Source organism: Acomys minous (assembly GCF_964271855.1).
Source record: "Acomys minous genome assembly, chromosome: 8".
Lineage (NCBI taxonomy): Eukaryota > Metazoa > Chordata > Mammalia > Rodentia > Muridae > Acomys > Acomys minous.
Window position 1 is genome coordinate 65,158,429 of NC_140489.1, and position 21,999 is coordinate 65,180,427.

The window sequence follows — 21,999 nt, forward strand, 5'->3', positions numbered from 1 at the left end:
TCAGGAAGAGGGAAAGCCTGAATGTAGATGTTTGTATGTGATTATGGTATGAATGAATGTGGCCTTTGTTGTGTGTGTGTTAATGTCTCTGATAAACAATCAAATAGAAGAGACACCTCAAGTTGTGTCTATGACACTGTATCCAACTGAGAGGATTCACCTGAATTTGATACTAAATAACAAGAAAAAGTGGAGAAAACAAGCTCAGCACCAACATTCACTGTTCTCTCCTCCTCACCAGGCAATGGGCCTAGGTACCTCAAACTCCTGCTTTTACACCTAGAATTGCTTTAACCATGATGCTTTCTCATCATGGATTATACCTTCAGCTGTGAGCCAAGAATCCTTTCTTCATTTCCTAAATTGCATTTTTCACAGCAATTTGAAACAGAGAGGACAGAAAAGTGATTCTCAGAACTAGGGCCATTACTTTCATTAATATATCCGTGTGGTCATCAGGCATTTGAAGCTGGTTTTTAATGTAGAAAACTATGTTACAGCATGTTGGAAAACTTAGAGAATGCCATAGGCTGAGCTTAGTGGGCAATTATGGAGTAAATTTGGGACATCAGAATTTTGAAACAGCTGTGGACGTTTCATCAGGTATCAGAGAAGAACAAAGATTCTTTGGGGAAGTAGGCTACAGACCATTCATGTTACATTCTGCCAAAAACAAACAAACAAACAAAAACAGAAAAACCTCTTTTGCTTGCATTCTATCTGTGCCCTAAAAATTTGAGTGAGGATAATGTCAAAAGTAGTGGGATAAGGTGTTTTGCAGGAAAAGTTTGAAGAAGCATAACATACAGGTTTACTCTGGCTATTGTTCATTGCTGTAGACAGGAGGGGAAGAAATATATGTTTTTAGATGTGCATCTAGATGAGGAAAGAAATGTGAGTCTAAAAATGCAGATGAGGCAGACACACACACACACACACACACACACACACACACACACACACACATAAAACCCGAGCTGTATGTAATAGACCTTACAGTTTGTGCTGAAAGAACACAAAAGTACCATCAAAGAGTCCACAACTGAAGGTTGAGGGTTGTGGAATTTCAAACTTACCTGAAAGAAGAAAGTATTGAAAACTGGAAATACCATTGGAATGTTTTTTCCACTGGTAAACAATTACCTAGTAAACATTCTTCTGCATTCAGCAGCCAAACTCACAGAAATCACTATAAGTGTGGTAAGATTACAGCTCATGATGGTAACAGAAATGGTAGCATCATCCACAGGTTGTCATTTTATAGGCAACTAAAATTCAAGAGTGAAAAGATCACAGAGACATACATTGAGATTACAAAAAACCCCTAGGGCCAGGTGATGCATGGCAAGTATGCATTTCCTGGAAAAAGATCCCAAAAGGCCAGCACATGTGGCTGTGAGAAAATGAATCTTAAAATGTAATGGAATCCCAGGATGATGAAGATTTTAGGATTATGAGGTGTATGCCCAGGAAAGTTATAGGCACTCTGTAGAGTTAGGCCAAAAGAGAGGCTATGTGGGCTGTGGATGACAAGTCTGCTCAAGTCTGATAGATCCCAGATACCATTAAAAGCTGGAAATGTCATACACTAAGCTCCCTGCGGGACTTAGTCTTTGCCCTGTTTGGTTTTTACCTCAATGTAGCCCATTCTGGCCTTGCTAGGAACCCATTCATACCCCCCTTGAAATAGAACAAAACAAAAACAAACCCTTTTACTTTGGCACTGTATATTGGAAGTTCTTAACTTCTTTGGGGATTTTATAGGGAATCCTTAAGTATCAGAATCTTTGAACTTTTGAAGAATGTTGGGTCTATTAAAGACTATATAGAGTATTTAGTTGGATTGAATGCATTTTGTGTTCTGAGATTGGCGTGAGTCCCTGAGGGCAGCATTGTAAGGCTGTGATCTAACACTGACATTGAGATGTCAAGTTAGTAAGGGGTGGGATTTTGAATGTTAATCTTCAATGCCAATGAATGGGTTTAGAGTCACCTAGGAGATCCACATTTGGATGAGTTGTTGAGAGAGTTCATAGGTTTAACCTCCGAGGAAAGACCTAAATGTCGGAAGTGTTGTCTAGTAGATTATGGTGAATAAAGGGGAAGAAAGGAAAAAAGGAAGCTGAGCACCAGTATACATTGTTCTGTACTTCCTGATTGGATACAACATGACAATCTTCCTGACAGTTTGCCACTCTTTACTTACCCTGGTGGACTGTATCCCAAGGTATTAGGTAGAACAATCTATTCTCTCATTGTTGCTTTTGTCAGTCATTTTGTTATAAGAAAAGTTAATAGTGCCTGCATGGATGTATGAATGTACAAGTCTGCTTTCATCCACTGTACTGTGTTGATGTGTGATTTGATAATAGTGCAGGAAAACTCTCAATTTCTTTCTTATAAATCATACAAATGTCATTATGCATAAAAGATAATTTTAGTAATATTTTGGCTTTAGGATCCAGTTCTAAAATAAATTATTATTGTGCTCTGTTACAAAAGTTTAGATATATCTTTCTCAGTATCATTACTCATTTGACTACTTGATAAGAGATGAAGTCATCACAAACCTTTTAAGAAAAACTATTGATAAATATTCAAACATATCCTCCATAACCTTCATTTATTTATTATAAATCTTGTTTACAATACTATGTTAAGTAGTATGGGTCTTCTTAGAGAGTGAAACAATTTGTCATGCAGTTTCAACTGATTTTGCCTTCAAACATGCCCTTTTACTTTCAGAAGTTCTTGGAGACACTATGGATGAGAGGAGGAAGAATGAATATGAAAACTCTTTTATACAGCATGACCACAGGAAGGGGTAAAGGTAGGGTGGACTGGGCAGCACACATTTTCCTGCCAGTTCTGTATGTGAAATTCATGGGGCACTCAGAAAATAGTGTGTATCTCAATCGACTCAGCTGGAAAGTTGAATTTCATAAAAATGGCATGCAGGGAGAATATAGAAGGGATGGTGTGCCCAGCAATTGAAGTGGGCTGTAGGGGATTCCCAACACATTCCATGTTTCAGATGATGAACACTCCAAGTAATACAAGAAAGGGAGAAAGGCTATTATCAAACACTGTCTTAGTCAACCAGTGGATTCCCTGCTGTCTGTGGACACAGGGGGATGAGAAAACAGGAAATATTGTTTGCTCTAAAGCATTTAGAAGTAATTTTCTTATAAAATTTACTTCTATCCTGTAAGTTGTCAGAAATCACTGAGAAGAAAGAAAGCTTCGGGCAAAGGAGCAGTCATTGAATCCATCATGTATAAATTCTCCTTTAGTGAGAATTTCTTCAATATCTAATTATCTCACATTTTGAGCTGACAGTTTTAGATAGAAATTTGACTTCAATTTATACAAAATTATTTTTACTCTCTAATTTCAAGAAATATGCTAATAATTGATTTTTTTATGTTTTGCTTCTAGCAGTCATTAAGAAAGGTGGAAGTGAGTTTGATAAGTAATATCTCACAGCACCAATTACTCATAAATTTTCCTCCTGGCCTAAACAATATATTCATACACCTAATTTAGTAATAAAATACTAAATTCACTGGCTATCAAATGTATTACATGGTGATCATCTGCAAGGTCTATAAAAGGAAACCAGTCATGGAGAACTAATAATGAGCACATCAACCATTATTACAACTCTCAGTAACAAAGAATAACATGTAGATATAGCATGTTATCTGCTATATCTGAAAGGTTAAAAAAATTCTATAGTAGTAATAGTAAACTGTCTTTGAATGCACCATTTATGGCTATTAGAATTGTTTCTATGCTAAAATTACCAGCAATGGGGGGGGGGGTTCAGAATCTGCAAGAAATAGATTTCAAGTTGAGGGAGATGATGTTTACCTCGAATCCCCCTAAGACACGAAAAGATATTCTGCTCTGGGGCAGATTTGCAAAGCTGCATAGCTAATATATATTCCCTTGCCCCCCCCCTAAATCAAACACATCAAATGCATGGAACTTTATGAACCTTCACAGGGTACGAAGATTGCACAAACCCCAGGATTTTAGCATCTTTGACAAAAAAGAACTGTAAACAAGAAATTTCATTAGTCTATACTTTACTTCCAGATTGTCTGGATTTCTGGGGCTGAAAAATACATGAATTAGCCTACTTGCCAAACTGGGTCTTTGTGTTAGACCACCATTTTAGAAACATTCCAACTCAAGCACTATATGTCCAGTTCTTTCTTTAAAATGTTAGTCATACCCTCCACAAAACTGGTAATTACAACAAAATTCAATAAGTTTTAAAATATGTAGTATATACTTGAATGCTTGATCCTAACAGAACCTACTTATAAGTTTGGTTTCTCTTTACAGGTAAGGCAATATTATCCTAAAACTGATGGTCTTTATCTGTGTGGTGTCATTTTTTAAAAAATTATGTACTTTCAAAAAGTCCACATGGATATTTATCCATATGATGATAAACAGTTTATAAGGGGGCAAATAATCAACTGTGATTGTTAAACTACATGAAATGCAAAGAAAGAAAGAAAGGCAGAAAGAATGCAAGCTAATGGTTCAGAGCCCAAGTAAGAGTGAACTATTTCTTTTGGTAAAATTACTTAGCTGTACTGATTACATAATAATAAAAATAAGCAAAAAATTATTGAAAATTACTTGTTCATTATAAAGTTTAATTTTATATAACATAATAATAATAACATATGATTTATTTATTTATTCATCATTTATATATTTAGCAGTAAGCATCCTTTTTCCTGAGCTAATCTCTATTCTGAGCACGTTACTGTTTCCAGTTCTCATTGGGACCAAGAAGGATAAATGTTCAACACAGAGATATGATTTCATTGGCTTTATTGTGCTTCTTTCTCAACATATCATCTGTTTGAATCTATGCTGAAGACATCTGAAAGTACTCTGGCTAATTAAAAAGAGAGGATTTAATACACGAATAAACATTATGCAAACTTACTAGAGGTGTAGAGGACAGGTTGCCTTAACTCTAAAGTGAACAACCAGTCAAAAGAATTTCTACCTTTGCTTTAGTTGAGCCCCTGGGACACTGATACTAAAGGCGTGGGCTCTAGGAGCATCCATACCATTTTAGCTAATCCATATAACAGGAAGCTATATACAGTTGGTTCTCTGCTGGATAAAGTAAAATGGAATACCCTGATGCTTGTTAGTTACTTACAAGTTTCTGGGATCTGTGCGGATACTTTTGCAGTAACATCTAGAACCTCCGTATTTGTGTTGGTCAACAGAAATGATGAACTCATGGCTTCCAGATTCATACAACTTCGATTAAATCATATTACAACAACTACCCATTCCAGCCTAAACCACACTCATGCCTTCTATACAAGGCATAAAAATTGGAGACTTTAGCCTCCCAGCTTCAAAAGTTCTGGAAAGAACACCCAAAAGTTGGTGTCATAGATACTGAGCATAAACCTGTCAAAATGCCCTCACAGTTTTTGACTGGGAAAAACCCCCACCTACATGTGTATCTCAGTTCCATCTGTTAGGACACTGCCCTGGGTTTTGTCACAAGCTGTTTTTTAAATTTATTTATTTATTCACCTTACCTCCTGATTGCAGCACCCTCCTCTTCTCCTACTCCATTTCACCCATTGCCCCATTCCCCCTCTATTCTCCTCCAATAAGGGGGGAGGTCCCTCATGGGTACCAACCTACCCTGGCACATTAAGTTGCTATAAGACTAGGCTCATTGTCTCCCCTGAAGTCAATCAAGGCAGCCCTGTTAGGGGAACAGGATCCAAAGGGTGGCATCAGAGTTAGAGAGGGCCCCACTCCAGTTATTGGGGAATCCACATGAAAACCAAGCAGCACATCTGCCAAATATGTGCAGGAAGCCTAGGACCAGTCCATGCATGTGCTTTGATTGGTCGTTCAGGCTCTGTGAGTCCCCATGGATCCATGTTAGTTGACTCTGTAGGTCTTCTTATGGAGTTCTTGACCCCTCTGTCTCCCTCAGTTATTCCCTCAACTCTTCCATAGGACTCCCCAAGTTCTGTGTAACGTTTTGACTGTGGGTCTCTGCATCTGTTTTCATCAGATGCTTGGTGAAGCCACTCAGAGGAGTTACGCTAGGCTCCTGTCTAAAATCATAGGAAAGTAAAAATAATAGTCTCAAGTAGGTCCAGACTTTGGTTGGCCATTCCCTCAGTCTTTGCTCTGTCTTTGTCACTGCACATCTTGTAGGCAGGACAAATTTTGGATCAAAGGTTTTGTAGGTGGGTTGGTGTCCTTGTCCTTCCACTGTGGAAGTGGTCACTCCATATCTCCCACTGCTAGGAGTCTCAGCTAGGGTGACCTCATAGACTTTCTGGGGTGTCCCCTATCCTAGGTATCTGGCAAGACCCAGAGATGACCCTCACCTCAGATTTCAATTCTCTCCCTGGACCTTTCTCCCTTGCTCTCTTTACTCCTAATTCCCACCCATCATCCTGTCCCCATCCCTTCTCTTACCCAGTTCCCTCCCTCCCTCCACCTCCAATGCCTACTTAATTTGCCCTTCTGAGTGAGATTCAAGCATCTTCCCTTGGGCTTTTCATGTAACTTTGCTTCTTTGGGTCTGTGGATGGTAGCATGGATATCCTGTAATCCATGGCTAATAACCACTCAGGATATTTTCAAGTTCTGTCCATTTTCCTGTAAATTTCAAGATGTTCTTTAAAAGAAAGCTTAATAATATTCCATTCTGTAAATATACCACATTTTTATCTATTCATTGATTGAGGGACATCTAGGTTGTTTCCAGATTCTGGCTATTACGAATAAGCCTCCTATGAGTATAGTTGAGTAAAAAATTCCCTTGCTGTATGGTGGAGCACTTTTCTGGTATATGACCAGGAATGGTATAGCTGGGTCTTGAGGTAGAAATATTCCAAATTTTCTGAGAAGCCACCAGATTGATATCCAGAGTCATTTGTACAAGTTTTCAGTCCCATTAGGAGTGGAGAAGTGTCCCTCTTTCTCCACAACCTTGCCTTTAGTCATATGGTTGCCTCTGGTGTGGCTGGGTGTTTCTGATACCTGCAGGAAGGCACATAGAGCTCTGATCAGGAGGCGAGATGTTCCTGGCATTTGACAACCTTCCTCGGTAAGTCAGGTTGGGCCGTGGGCCAGAGGCTGCAATCTGATGTCCCTGGGGTCTCAGTAGGCCTCCTTAGAAAGTTGAGTAGATCTGTGGGCCCAAGGCTAGAACTCAGGGAATAACCAGTGGCTCTCCCCTGCTGCCTGTGTCCCAGTGGGATCTGCTGGCAAGGGACTGGGATTAGGGAGTCTGAACTCGATGATCCTGAGATCTGGTCCAGCAGGTCTCAGGAAGGTGAGCCAGAGGCTGGGTGATCCTGGGGCCTGCGAGATCTCCTCAGGAAAGTGGGCAGAACTGTGGGCCAGAGGCTGGATTGTCACAAGGTTTTATTCTCTGTGTAGCTTCTTCCCGACAACATGAGATAAAACACTAAGGAAGTCTAGATTCAGGGTTCTTTACTTCTGCTATTCCACAGTCCGTGTGTCTTGAGGTTTGTTGCTGGAGTCCACATTGTCCTTCTGTTGTTTTGCCTGTAGTTTTTCCACAGGTCACCAGCAGGACTGATGTGATATGTAGTTCAGTTTTCCATATTTGTGGGCCTTTCTCCCTTCTCTAGATGTCAGCATGGAATGGGTAGGCATTCTTCAAGTCAAGGTCTGCTTCTGCAGGCGTTGCATTCTTCGTGCATTCTGTGCCATCACAAGGAAGCCTTGGCTGATAGCACTCTGCTATGGACAATGTGGAAGGAGGAAAACAGAGTATTAGGGTCCTCTCGGTTTTATACTCCTGTACCTCATATCTGGGACTCTTGAGTACTCTTGTGCTCCCAGAGTGGGTCTCTAGTCGTTCTTACCAACATGCCTGTGTGCTGGATCCCCAAAAGGGCTGTCCCTTGTGTCATACATGCACTGGGCCCATGGAGCCCATGGATCTAGCAGCCAGTGGCTGCTGCCCCAGCTGGGCTGTGGAATGTTACCTTTTTATTGCTTTGCTGCTGGGACAATCTGTATATTTTCTTTGGTAGTCTACCACTTATTTCATAGATTTCCTAAGTTCTTATTTAGATTCTCTTTGCAATAATGCCTTTTTTATTTTATCTTTATTTTAACTCGCTCCTTCACCTCTTCACCCTGGGGAAACTCGTATTCTGCCATCATTCACAGAATTCTATCTTTTAATCAACTTCAAATAAAGAATTACAGCACCCACTCTCTGATATTATATCCACTGATTCTATAGATAACCCACTACATATCTAAATATGGCTAGCTGAGTGAATGATAAATTTTGAATTAATTTATATTTTAATTTGTTGAAATTTTTGTTCTTGAGTACTATCATTTTTATTGATTTCATTTTTTATAATATGCTTATTCTTTTCATCAAGTATTTACTATGTCTTATCATGTGTATAGTAAATTCCTATGCAGTTTGTGAACATGACGCCTGATAAATGTGCAACAGCATCTTTCATATAAAAAGGCACAGTTGTGTATATGTTGTGAACTATGGATGTCCAAATCCTATATGCTTAATTCTTACATTATATACTTTTACATTACACTAAAACTGAAATATACCTGAGTTCTTTTGTGGTTGTTTGTTACCAAAGAGTTCTAACTTGGAAATAAAAATAAACACTGTACAGGTAGCTTTTACTATTTTAAATGTAGCTGCAACAACATCAACGTAATTTACATTGTCCAGCTAGCTCACTGTTTAGTGTATTTGAATTAAAGGATTATTCCACAAATGAAGTATTAAAGTTCAAAAACTATTCAATGAGAATATTTGGATAGTAATCAATTCTTTTATCTCTCTACATAATGGGATTCAGTAAGTAAACATTTCTTTTAGAAAAGGAGAATAAACAATTCATAGCATTACTACATTCCAGCATTGTTTTTAAAGGTAGTTGTTTATTTCATATATGTAACCAATCAGGTGCACAAAATAAGTTAAAATAAAATACTTCATACTATACTCATTTGTTTATATCTGTATAATTCTGTGCATATTTACGCAGTAGATATATGTGTTTGAGTGAGTGTGGGCATGTGTGTGTGTGTGTGTGTGTGTGTGTTTATGCATGTATGCATGGAGGTCAGAACTTAATATTAATGTTAGGTTTCTCCATTGTCCTACATTTTATCTTGTTAGACTGAATCTCTAACTGGTCCAAATTTCACCAATTGCCAAAATAGGAAGTTCTGAGCTTATCTCTGAATGAGTCTTCTGCACCAGGGTAAAAATTTCTTAGGTAGAAAAAGTTGGTCATAGATTCATTATTGGTTTTGTTGTTGTTGTGTTATGTAGCCAATATGTTTTCTGTCTGGCCTTTTGCATACAAAGTTTGCTCATTTCTGCCATAGACTAGTTAACAACTGTATCCTTCTACCTAGAACTGTTTTTACGGCCGAGGAACCAAAGGAAGGTTTATTTGTCCTTTCTTGGCAGTGGACGGAAGTGGGTATGGAATGATTTTCTTTTTTCAATGGCATATATTTCTAAGGTAAAAATTTCTATTCTATTATAAAATATATATTATAAAAAATGAGTTAGTTCACTTAAAAGAAGCCTCTATCCTATTTTCTGTCATTCTAATCCATTGTACTTTAGGAAAGCTTAGTGTCCAAATAATCACAACTGAAGAATACAGAGTTGTGGCAATTTATATCTACTAAATTTTGTCTTTTTTTAAATTACTCACATGGAAAGTTCATATTTACCCCTTTCCTATTATGAATTTTAGTTATTTCTTTTAACACTTCTAGCTTTAATCATCAAAATTCACATTAGTAACTGACTACCCAGGTCAACAGTTTGTGTTATTAGACATAAGTAAAATCCTGTTGATAACATATACTAAGACTAAAGAGCATGCCATCATGTCATGTTTACTTTCATCTCCAAGGTGTGGAAACTGCTGAGATGAAATTCTGTTTTTTTTTTTCAACTTGAAAGCCAAATTGACTCCCAAGCAGGAAACACCTCACTCCCTTATGATAGATAATTACAAAATGAACCCCACATGAGTTGATTAATGAGCAGTGCAGATCCCATAGCATCCTTATTAGCTTAATACAGCTATACTTTGGGATAAAAGCTATGGCACACTGAATAAACTTAATAATCAGGAATTTTGCATCAAGCAAAATGTTAGATTGAGTGTGAGAGAAATAAATAAGATGCATAAAGAATAAGCATATAAAATAAGATAACTTATTTCTCTGTCAACTAATATTTTCCCTCAATTATTGTAAACAAAAATCAATAATCAGCTTTCAATTTGTTTTCCATTTAATAATTTTATAATTTTTTTATTGTCTTGATAATGAGTGCTTCTTTATTTCTTTTTTTTCTTTGTCTACAGGTCATAAAGTGAATAAGATTATATGTTGAATTGTCTTAAAATAATTATGAGGATACTGGATGTTGATACTTTATGTTAAAGAATATTCATTTTATCCTATAATGTTCTCTTAAAACTCTCCTGGACAATTTGTTGTTAACATGTTTTGCTCTATTCTTAGTTATACCATAGTTACTTTGGTACTGAAGTTAGTCCTAGGATATAGGAAGTGCAGTAGGGTGTATTGCTCTTCCTTAAACATAATTGTTCTGAGAACTCTTCTGAACGCACAGTGGCTAAATTTTACTGTGGTTGTAGTGGAATGTGAATGCACTTCAATGCCACCTGACCTCAGAACCATATGCCATCTTTCTTTTTTTTTAATTTTTTTTATTAATTTATTCTTGTTACATCTCAATGGTTATTCCATCCCTTGTATCCTCCCATTCTTCCCTCCCTCCCATCTTCCCCTTATTCCCCTCCCCTATAATTTTTCAATTATTTCTCATTTATTGTTTATACTAAACTCTGACAAATATTACAATAAGCTTGTCTTCAATATTGCACAGGAGAAATATGTGGCTAATATTAACTTTAGAAATATACAAACAGAATACAATTCATTTCTTACACTGATAAATCATACAATTAAAAATATTTCATCTACTTGTGTTATTTTGATACTCTGAAACCCTCTTAGGTAAATAATTATTGTCTACTCTTTAAGAAACTAATGCTTGGGGACTGAAGAGATAGCTCAGTAATTAAGAGTACTTGTTCTTCCAAAGGACTAGAGTTTGGTTCCCAGTACTCAAGTGAGGGAACTCACAACTCTAGCTCCAAGAAATCTGATATCATCTTCTGGCCCTCAAAAGCACCCACAAACATATAATATATACACATGAACACACATAAGTAAAAATAACTATTTTTAAAAGAAAGCTGATGCTCATCTTCAATGATTAAACATTGAGTAAAGGTTTGCAATCTTTAATCCAGCAATTATTATATCTTATTATTTTCTTTACAATATATTTTGACACATAGATTTCACATATATCTGAGCCTTTCATAGGACTCTCTGGTAGCTCAAGCTGGCATCAAATATGAATCCACCTGGCTTATCTTCCTGAGTGCTTGGATAATAACTGTGGGCCAGCATGTCTGAATCTTTTTGTTCTTAGTAATAGACTGTTTTTCCTTTCAATGTTAAGATTTGGAGGGGGAAAAGCATCAAAAAATTTCCTTGATTAGCCATAGTTTCTTAATGGTAATGTGGTACTTATACTGCAGATTTGAATTACTCTTCATTTATCTTTCTGTTCCAAATATTGTTAGTTTCTTATGTGCGAGTTTGTATGAATTACATCTTTACCCCTTTGAAGAATACTACACTCAAATTCTTATTTGTAAACTGTAAACCATTTTTATAATTCTGCAACTCAGCCTGAAGTACAGCACATTTATTTTTATAATAGATGTAACTATTTTAAAGTGCAAATATTATCGCTCTAGAAAGAAAATATTTGATATTCAAAGTTTATTAGGTTCTTCTAAATGGACTCCCAAACATGATTACAGATTTCTCCAAAGCTGTCACATGATTAAAAACAAAAAAAAAGAAACAATAACAAAAAAAATCCAAAAAACTACTGCATGAGTACTGAACTTACATAATATCCACTTCCCAACCTCGTTCCATGTATCCGGTAACTCTTTCAAACTCGTAACTTCTTTAATTAGATAGATGATAATGATGATGGTAGGTAGGTAGATAGATGATAGATAGAAAGATAGATAGATGAGAGAGAGAGAGAGAGAGAGAGAGAGAGAGAGAGAGACAGAGAGAGAGAGAGAGAGAGAGAGAGAGAGAGAGAGATATGATAGGTAGATAGATAGATAGAAATATAGATAGATATCCTGCAGAGTACTTTTATTGTTGCTTGTATGTGTGTTTTCTTTGACTAATTATTTGAAATTAAATAACCTATCACAAAATCTGACGCTGGAGAAGACTTATTCACCTTTTCTCCACAACCATTCATTGCCAAGTAACTCATTATTTGGCTGTTGGGCCTTGTAAGATTTCCCTTACCCATGTAAGCGTGTCAACTGAGATTGTCCTCTTGAAGTCTTGTTTAGGCAGCCATGGTTTTGAGATTCATGGGTTCAGCTTCCCTGTCATCTGTAAAAAGCACTATATCACAGCAGATGCCCTGGTCCTCTTGCTCTTAGAGTTTTTTGTACCACTACACTTTTCTGAGATTTTCCCTTCACCTTAGGTTTTTGGGGTTTGTTACAGATGCATCAACTGAGGCTAGGCTCCTAATAATCAGTTGTTATCTGCAGTTTAATCAGTTGTAGACTTCTGAAATGGTCTGCATTTTATTCATAGAGAAGCTTCTAATGGGATTTTATACCAATTCCTATCTGTGGGTAAAAGAATGAAACAGCATCCTCAATAAATAATTATATATCTACCAGTAATAGCTAGAGTCATATATGTCACCTTGCACAAAAATCAATTCAAAATGAGTCAAAGATCTTAATTTAAAATCTGAAACTACTCGTGGGAAACACTTAAATATATGTACATGGGTAAGAAAAATAGCAATCAAAGTTGACAAATGAGTTACCTGAAATCAGAAACCTGTACAACAAAGAAAACAAAGAGAGGAGTAAACAGATATCCTACAAAATTGAAGGTTATCTTTGGCAGCTATACTTTGTACAGGATTAATATCTGGACTATATAAAGAATTAAAAGGAAAAACAAACCCCCTATCAATCTATGGCTGTGCTGACAAACAGAATTTCTTAAAAGAAGACATGTAAATACCGAGTACTTATTTTTAACTGCTCAATATCTCCAGAAATGAGATTCTATCTTACCCCAGTCACAACAGATGTCATCAAAGAAACAATGACAACAAATACTGACAAATATATTGGGGAGAAGGAGCCACTATCTAAATGCTTGTGGGAATGTGTGCTAGTAATGTACATACACATACACATATACATACACACATACACATAACACATACACATACACAGGCTAATATAGCCACTATGGGAACCAGTATGAAGGTTTCTTTTCTTTGGTTGGTTTTTGGTTTTTTGACACAGGGTTTCTCTGTGTAGCCTTGGGTGTCCTGGACTGGATTTGTAGACCAGGCTGGCTTCAAAGTGACAGAGATCCACTTGGCATTGCCTCCCTGAGTGCAGAGATTACAGATGTGCACCACTGTGCCCAGCATGTGAAGCTTTGTTAAAATGACTAAAAATAGAACGATCACATGGCCCAGATAAACCACTATTAGAAGCATGCAGAATGACTTTATATCCTACAATGTGGATTCATGTGCATCCATGTTTTACTGCTGCTCTATACACAATGGCTGGGAGGAGGAATCAGCCTAGATGCCCATCAACAGATGGGTATAAATAATGAAAGTATGGTAGATTTTCACAATGAATCTTATTCATCCACCTAGAAGAATACATTTTCCAAAATGTCAGAAAAATGGTTGGATCTGGAAATTTTAATATGAAGTGAGACAACCAGACTTGTAAAAACACATGCTGCAAGTTCTCGATTATGGAGATTTTAATGTTTTTATTATACATTAGAGTGCTAATATTGGGTATAAAAATAGAAGACAGTCAAAGTCATTTTCATTAATTGGGGATAATAGAGCATAAGTGATATGAAAGCAAAAGGAGGCTATCAGATGGAAACGAAGAAGGGTGTGTGAAGAAGAGAAAAGAGAAGATGATCAGCACAAACAGAGTATGGGTGAAAAGGTTACAATGAACCCAAATTTTAAAACAATCATTTTTTCATTGATATGGTCTCCATTTATATAGGCAGCAACTAACTATTTACCTGGCATAACTTGCTATTATTGTTATTATGTAATGTTGGAAAAATTAACAAGCAAAAATTAACTCCTTGAGAAAAAACTCTCAATTCTGGATGTTGAGATGGTCTAGATGGAAGCACCCTATCCAAAAGGGATACCTTGCTGTGTTATTCCATTGCATGATGTAGAAGGACAAAAAAAATGAGCAAGAAGTAAATGTGTTCTGTAATGACCACTCCAGTTCTGTTCAGTGGTACAGAACCAAATCACCTTCTGAGTCTACTTCTTAATACCATTAGATTCAGAATGCCTTTGTAAGGAGAAAAGCATTTTATTCACAGCAACATATGATGGAGAGAGGGTAAGAACAAGATCCGCCTATCTTTCTCTGGGAGGATGGACAGTTGATAGGCCTCTGTCTGCTGATAAACTGAACATAATGATGCTCTCAGCAACTTAGTCTCACACTCTACTGCAGAGACACAAGTCACTACAAGTCTGATGTGATCAGGATGACAATGCAGCTGATACCTTCTAGTACTTCTATTTCTAGGGGCTTTTCATGTCCATGCATATTATAACATTTGATATTTATAGATAAAGGGCTGGCTGGCATTTTATGGCCTGTTTAATTAGGATGGTTTGTAAATTCAGAAGATTTTATTTTCATCATTAAAAAAAAATCAAAATGATGTTCCTCCATCAATGTAATTGTAACTCAATGTTTTAAATACTCCAAACATAATCCTGACTGTGTGGGCAAGAATAATTACACAATTTTAGCATGTTCTTATCATTATTTGTTATTATGACATTACTTTTACTATTTTTCTTATCATGTAATGAGTTATACTCTTATATATAATATGATAGCCAAATCTTGGTCAGTTGTACTAGAAATGTGTGCTTTATTTTTCTTATACTATGAAGTGAGCTACAGAGGTTTAGTTCTGGACTTTCTTGACCACTCAATTATTCTTTGTGTCTTCATGACAGTACTACACTTTAAAAATATTTATTCTTATTTTATGTATAATCATGTTTTGTCTTCATGCATATATGTATGCCATGTACATACTCAATGTCTAGAGAGTTTGGAAAAGGGTGTTGGATGCCCAGAAAATGTACTTGTAGATGGTTGGTAGCCACTATATGGCTGCTGGGAATCAAACCCTGCTTCTCTGGACCAGGTAGTGTTCTTAAACTCTGACCTATCTCTCCAGATCCAGTGCAATATTGTTTTGATTGCTGTAGCCTTAAAACAAGATCAGGTCTTTCAAGAATTTTAACTCCTTTCTAGGATTATTTTTAAGCTACTTAAGGCCCTTTGATATTCTATTTAAATCTGAGGTTGAAGTTTCCTATTCCCATATAAACATAGTGCTAAGATTTTGAGAAGCATGAAATTTTTACTGTTATTATCACTGTTGTTTTTGATGATGATGATGATGATGTATTTTGTGAAGAATCAGAAAGCTTAAGCATGATGCACAGCCATAGATATTCTTACTGATATGCTGTCAGCTTCATCTTCACTAAATATATAGTTTATTCATTTTGCCATCTAGAAGGAAATTCCTATCGATAGTAGGAATTCCTTCCATATTTTTCTTTTTTTTTCTTTCTTAAAACCTCTTCTTGTTGTGTTTTTTCTATTTCTTGAGAATTTCATACATGGATATATAAAATATCATCATATTTACTCCTCATTCACTTTCAACTTCCTCTGGATCTCATATTATATAATTTAACTCTTTCTCTTTTCTCCTCAGTGCTCAAGTTTAACATTTTTTTCACATAAAATTTTTATTTTATTTCTATCAACTAATTAAGATAATTCTGGCTAAACTCATTGGCCCAAAGAATGAACTGATTAGTAGATTTTCCTTAAATTGCTTGTGGTGTCCCTGTGGTTGTTCTTATTTTCTTGTTTGGTACCCTGTATATTTTTACTGGTACATATGTCTTCATACACTAGTATGCTGAGTTCAGGCAAAGGCTACAAAGGTAATGCTTCTACTGCCAGTAGTTCTTTTTCTTTTGTAGCTTTATTCTTCTGCTGGTTTCTGTGTGGAACATGTAGCATAGTATGGCTAATTATTCATTTATTATTCATATTATACAGTCAAATTATTGCATTGCTCAAAACAATAAGGTCTACAATCCTAATCAGAATTATAGCAATCTCTTGTATATTTCAGAAGAAACCTACCTCAGATGTTTCAAAATATTTGTTCATTTACTTTCTAGAGCATCATTTCAAAGCAAAATCCTACTGAAGGATTGTGGGAAAAAGAGAGTCATTATCCTCATCTGAGTAGGCACTGGTGACCCTATCAGGCTCCAGTGGCTAATTCCAAATTTGCAGTTATTCAGATAACTCTGGCTAAACTCATTGGCCCAAAGAATGACCCGGTTAGCAGGAATCATTTATAGTTCAGTTAGAGAAGCTTCATTGGGCATGGCTTTAATAAAGATATTGCAAATATTCATGCCCACAGCTCAAAATTTTGTGCCATTGCTACACAAATGTGAATGATGGAACAATAGCAATCCAGGTTCTAAGGAAACAACAGCCATATTATATTCTCAAGAAAGGAGAAATGAATGTGAATTACTGAAAATGTAAAACATTTAATCACTCTGATGTTTATGTATTGTCCTTTTATTGGCATTTTAAATAGGGAGTGTGAGTAGTAGTGCTTGTAAAGCAAGAATAATAATGACCATTGAGAATTTTGTTCTGCCCTGTGGGATTTGAGAGTGTTTGAAAGAAATGAAAGCCAATCTGCATTATAATGCCATATATCAGTAGGAAGGAATGCTGCAAAAGAACGCCTGTCTGCCTGCCATAGGAGTAAGGACTGTGTGCAGGAGATGAACAAAGTGTATGATTGGAATCTAAAATACTTGCCTACTATTTACAACAATTTGTTGTATATATAAAGCCTCTTTTCTATTACAGAAAAGTAGAGATTACACAAATTAACAATAATCAGAGTCATTATTACTTAAGTGATAGACGTTTAGTCTCTTATTCTGTTTTCCCCAAAGAAAATACACATAAATAGTAAAAAAAAAAAAAAAAAAAAAAAAAAAAAGATTCTTTTAGAGAACTGTTTTGATTATTTTTTAAAATTCAATTTACATATGCCAATTGTGTCTAATTCTGGCCTTAAATTCCAGTTTTTGCTGCTGGTAATGTGCATGACTTTACAGATCCTTGTAGGCTTTGATCTTTTAAAACCTACTTTCTTTGGGGTTCTTCAATGCTTGCACCTCCTTTCCAACACACCCACCCTAGATAGGAGAGAAATGAGGTTAATAGGGACAATGGAAGTAGACCTTTTCGGACTCAGTTCCTTGGGCTGATTCTACTCTTTGTGCTCAGGATTCTAGCAGTCCCACTGAGCAGCAAAACCCATGATTCAGTAAAAGTGACCACAACCACAGCAGCCAGAACTCTGAACCTTGAATCATTCTCTGGAGCAATTCTTTCTAGGAGCATCTTGAAGTGGATCAGTGAACAGCCAGTCGATGTGAAGCTATACAGAAGCCAAAACTAACTCTCTGTTTTAGGTCTTATATTTATCTCCTCTCATAGTCCACACCAGGATGTTTAACAGCTGGCAAAAGCCATGCTCCTGCATAAGGCAGACATTCTTTTTGTGGATAAACATCATTTGTTTTCTCACAAGCATGTTTCACACCCCATATTTGGGATCAAAACAAAAGTTGTTTATTATATCCACTACAGTTTCTGGTCAAATTTCCTTTATTCTGCCAAATAAATAAATAAAAGAAACTTGTATTTAATGCTAGACTATACTCAGTGATAACTGTCATCTTAGCCATTTGTTCTTGTCAATTATGAATATCCTCTGGTCTGTCTAGCACAGTAAGTATGTTTCTATGAATACAATGCTTCTTGAATTACTAAGTCTTCAAATATCTTATTAACTTTATTCTTAATTGTAATACTTTATGTTAACACACATCAGTTAACACAATCTTTAGCATATTTAACACATCTTCAGTAACTCATGCAGCCTTTGCAGTGGCACAGTGAGATAGGTTTCATCACTGTAAGTTTTTTTTAATGTTAAGAACAAATGCCTAAAAAATAGCAGAGGTCCAATTTGAAATCATAGCGTCTTACAAGAAAAAGCACAATCATACACCAGAACTCCCTTCTCACATAGACCTCATCAATACAGAGAATCTGTGGAGGTGATCTGAGTCATATTCAAATTTTCATCTTGGGAAACAAGATCATTCAAAAGTCTATTCACATGTGATTTTTTAATTCAGATGGTCATACTTGGGTACTAACTATTAAGGCCTACAAAATGTGTCCTTATAATATGTGGTATTATTTTGAAAACACAGGTTACTAAGACAATCTATAAATTAATAAATATAGTTTCCATGGACTTCATGATGCAATTTCTACGAGGTTGCTACCCATGGTGCCTGGGACTTTACTGTGATGCAATTGGTTTTGTTTTACCCGTGCCCTTAGAATAAAAACATTTTCTCAATTTGAAATAAACATCATAAAACTCCAGAGTACTGTGGGCATTGTGTTCTGGAAAACCAGAACTCCAGAATGAGGTGACACTCTGCTACTGCTGCCTGGTAGAAAAATTCCATAAAGGAATGGAATTTTCAACTTGAAGATCCTTTGGAAGACAAACAATAAAGCATCCAAACTTCCTAGCCTAAATCACATATGCAGTCATTACCCAACATCTGAGGCTGAGGTATCACTGGAAACACTGATGTGAGCTGCTGTCAATGACCTCACTCCAGCTTGTGAAAAGTCTAGGACTTCTTACTCTTAAAAATATAAAGAAACTTTTAAAAACCTTTAGCCAAAGAATCCTTAAAGCAGTAAAAACATCTTTAAATGTCATATTCTGTAGAACTCTGAGGTTTTTGAAAACCTTCCCCATTTTGCCTTATCTGTTTATAGAATCATATCCGCTCTGTTACATCTAGGACGGTTTTAGGTCTAGATAGATGTTCTATATTGATAAAGATGAGATATACTAGATATTGATTTACATTCAGAATTTTAGATAGACCAAGATAGGAAATATGTTTTCTTCAAGGTTGCCAAATACAAATAGCCAAAACACTAAGAAAGTAACATTAATATAATTCCCGATTGTTTCATGGTTCTTCTTGCTGTATGTAGTTTATTTTATATCTGTGTAATAATGAAAATGAATATGTAAAAATTAAAAATATGTTTTAAAATCCATAGCCAAACTAAGAAAAATAAAAATGACACAGTTAACAAAATTGAAGATTAAAAAATATTTAATCTCAAAAATAAAAAGATAAAATAAAATAATAAAAAATCTAATTTAAATTAATAAAATTGAAGAGAAAAATCTATATTTGTAACTATAATCAAATGCCATTCTCAGCCTAAATCAGAAAAACCTTTCCTTATAGTTCAGGGTGATTTATGCAGAGGCACATGACTATTCAAGATACTGAGAATAAGTGATGGTTGAGAATTCACTTCTAAACAAGACATTTATACTACCCAATCTGAGGTGAAAAGAATGCCTCACAGAAGGGCATAGAAAGAACATAAGAGCCGGGAGATATAGAAAAAGGATGTAAAATGCCAGCTTCTAGTCAGGACATAGCTATTGTAACCAGAAATCCAAAGAAGCTGTGGTTACCTGCTGTTGGACATGGCAAGACTGGCTCTTCCAGCTTTCAGTCATGGATGGGGTGTGCAGCACATGGGATGCTACCCTTCCCTACTGCACTATTGGCTACTGAAGTATTCTGGGAGAAGGGGAGTCACTGCCTTCCACTGTGTAGCCACTGATGACTACTAAGTTCCAATGGATAGTTTCACACTTGTGGTTGTAGAGATTACCAACATTAAAGCAAGTGGCTCATAACATCAACACAAAAATCATGAATATGAGAAAAAGATGTGTAGAGAAGAGGAGAATAGTGACTGAAAGATGTATACAGAAACTAAAAGGGTAGAAGGAGAGCAATCTTTTTTAAAAATATATTTTTAAGTTTTTCACTATACATTCTGATTGTAGTCCCCTCCCATGTCTTCTGCTGGGCATAAAATCCCTCCTTCATCCATGTCCCCTTCCTCCAGTCGGCAGAAAGGGGGAGCCCTCCTCCCCAATCATCTGATCCCACCCTATCAAGTCTCATCTGCGTTGCTTGCATCCTTTTCCTCTGTGGTCTGGTAAGGCTGCCCTGCCAAGGGTAAATGATAAATAAATGGGCACCAGAATCCAAGTCAGAGGTAGCCCCTAATCCCCACATTATGGGACCCACAAAGAGTATGTGCTGCCTATGGACTGCATCTGAGAAGGGAGTCTAGGTCCTCACCATGCATAGTCTTTGATTGGTGGATCAGTCTGAGCAGCAGCACCCCCAACCACCACCAACCCCAGCGCCTGCCCCTGGCCCCCATTGGTCTCTTTGTGGATCTATGCTCCGCTCCAAAGTTTGACTGTGAATCTGCTTCAAATCCCCCACAGGGTAGAGTTTTTCAGAGGACCTCTATGGTAGGCTCCCAACCTGCTCCTTCTCTTCAGTCTATTCTATCTGCCCTTCTGAATGAGAATTAAGCATCCTCCCTAGGGTCTTCCTTGTCATCTAGCTTCCTTAGATCTCTGTATTTTAGTGTGGCGACCTTGTTTTATGTGGCTAATATTTGCTTATAAGTGAGTATATACCATGCGTGTCTTTCTGGGTGTGGGTTACCTCACTCAGAATGATTGTTTCTAGTTCCCTCCATTTGCCTGAAAATTTCAAGATTTCCTTGTTTTTAATAGCTGAGAAGTATTCCACTGTGTAATTATACCACATTTTCTTTATCCATTCTTTGATTGAGGGACATCTGGGTCGTTTCAAGATTGTGGCTATTACAAATAAAGCTTCTATGAACATAGTTAAGCAAATGTCCTTCCTGCATGGTGGAGTATCTTTCGGGTATTTCCCCAGGAATGATATAGCTGTATTTTGAGGGTAGAACTATTTCAAATTTTCTGAGACATTGCAAGATTGACTTCCAAAGTGGTTGTACAAGTTTCTACTCCCACCAGCAGTGGAGGAGTGTTCCCCTTTCTCCACATCCTCGACACCATGTGCTGTCACTTCAGTTTTTTTTTAAATGAGAGCAATCTTAATGTCTTACATACATGTATAAAATTCTCAGAGTATAAAAACATTTTTTAAAATCCCATTCATAATAGCTTCAAGAACAAAATATATATAAATGAAACTGAAAAAGAGTATAAAATATCTCTATGGAAACTTTAAGATACTGAAGAATAAATTAAAGAAAGTGCTAGAAGATGGAAAGACTCCTCTCCTCATGGGTAAGCAGAATATTGTAAAAGAATAGTGGCATTCTCAAAAACATTCTACAGGGGTATCACAAACCCATGGACATTCTAACGCAATTCTCCACAAAAATAGAAAAGGAGAGGTAGTCTTTCCCATGGAAAAGCACACCAACATTCAGCCCTGAAAATATACGTATAAGTGACATTATATGGGTTAAAAAAGTTGTACTTAGGAATATGTATCTATACATGCATCAATAAACATTAGCAGAAGGAGGCACAAATTTAAAGAAGAATGATCAGGGCTACTGGGACAGTTTTGAAAGAGAAAAAGGGGAGAAATATTATATTATAATGTAAAAACTTAAAAACCTTTAA

At 36.4% G+C, this 21,999-nt stretch overlaps 1 long non-coding RNA gene across 1 annotated transcript in view; it reads right to left on the minus strand.

Moving 5' to 3' along the window:
* Positions 1 to 7,696: 7,696 nt before the first annotated feature.
* Positions 7,697 to 21,999, minus strand: part of LOC311603004 — a 42,660-nt gene continuing 28,357 nt past the window's right edge. The window contains exon 5 of the long non-coding RNA XR_014780920.1: positions 7,697 to 7,788. This is a non-coding gene — a long non-coding RNA (uncharacterized lncRNA). The remainder of the gene's footprint in view (positions 7,789 to 21,999) is intronic.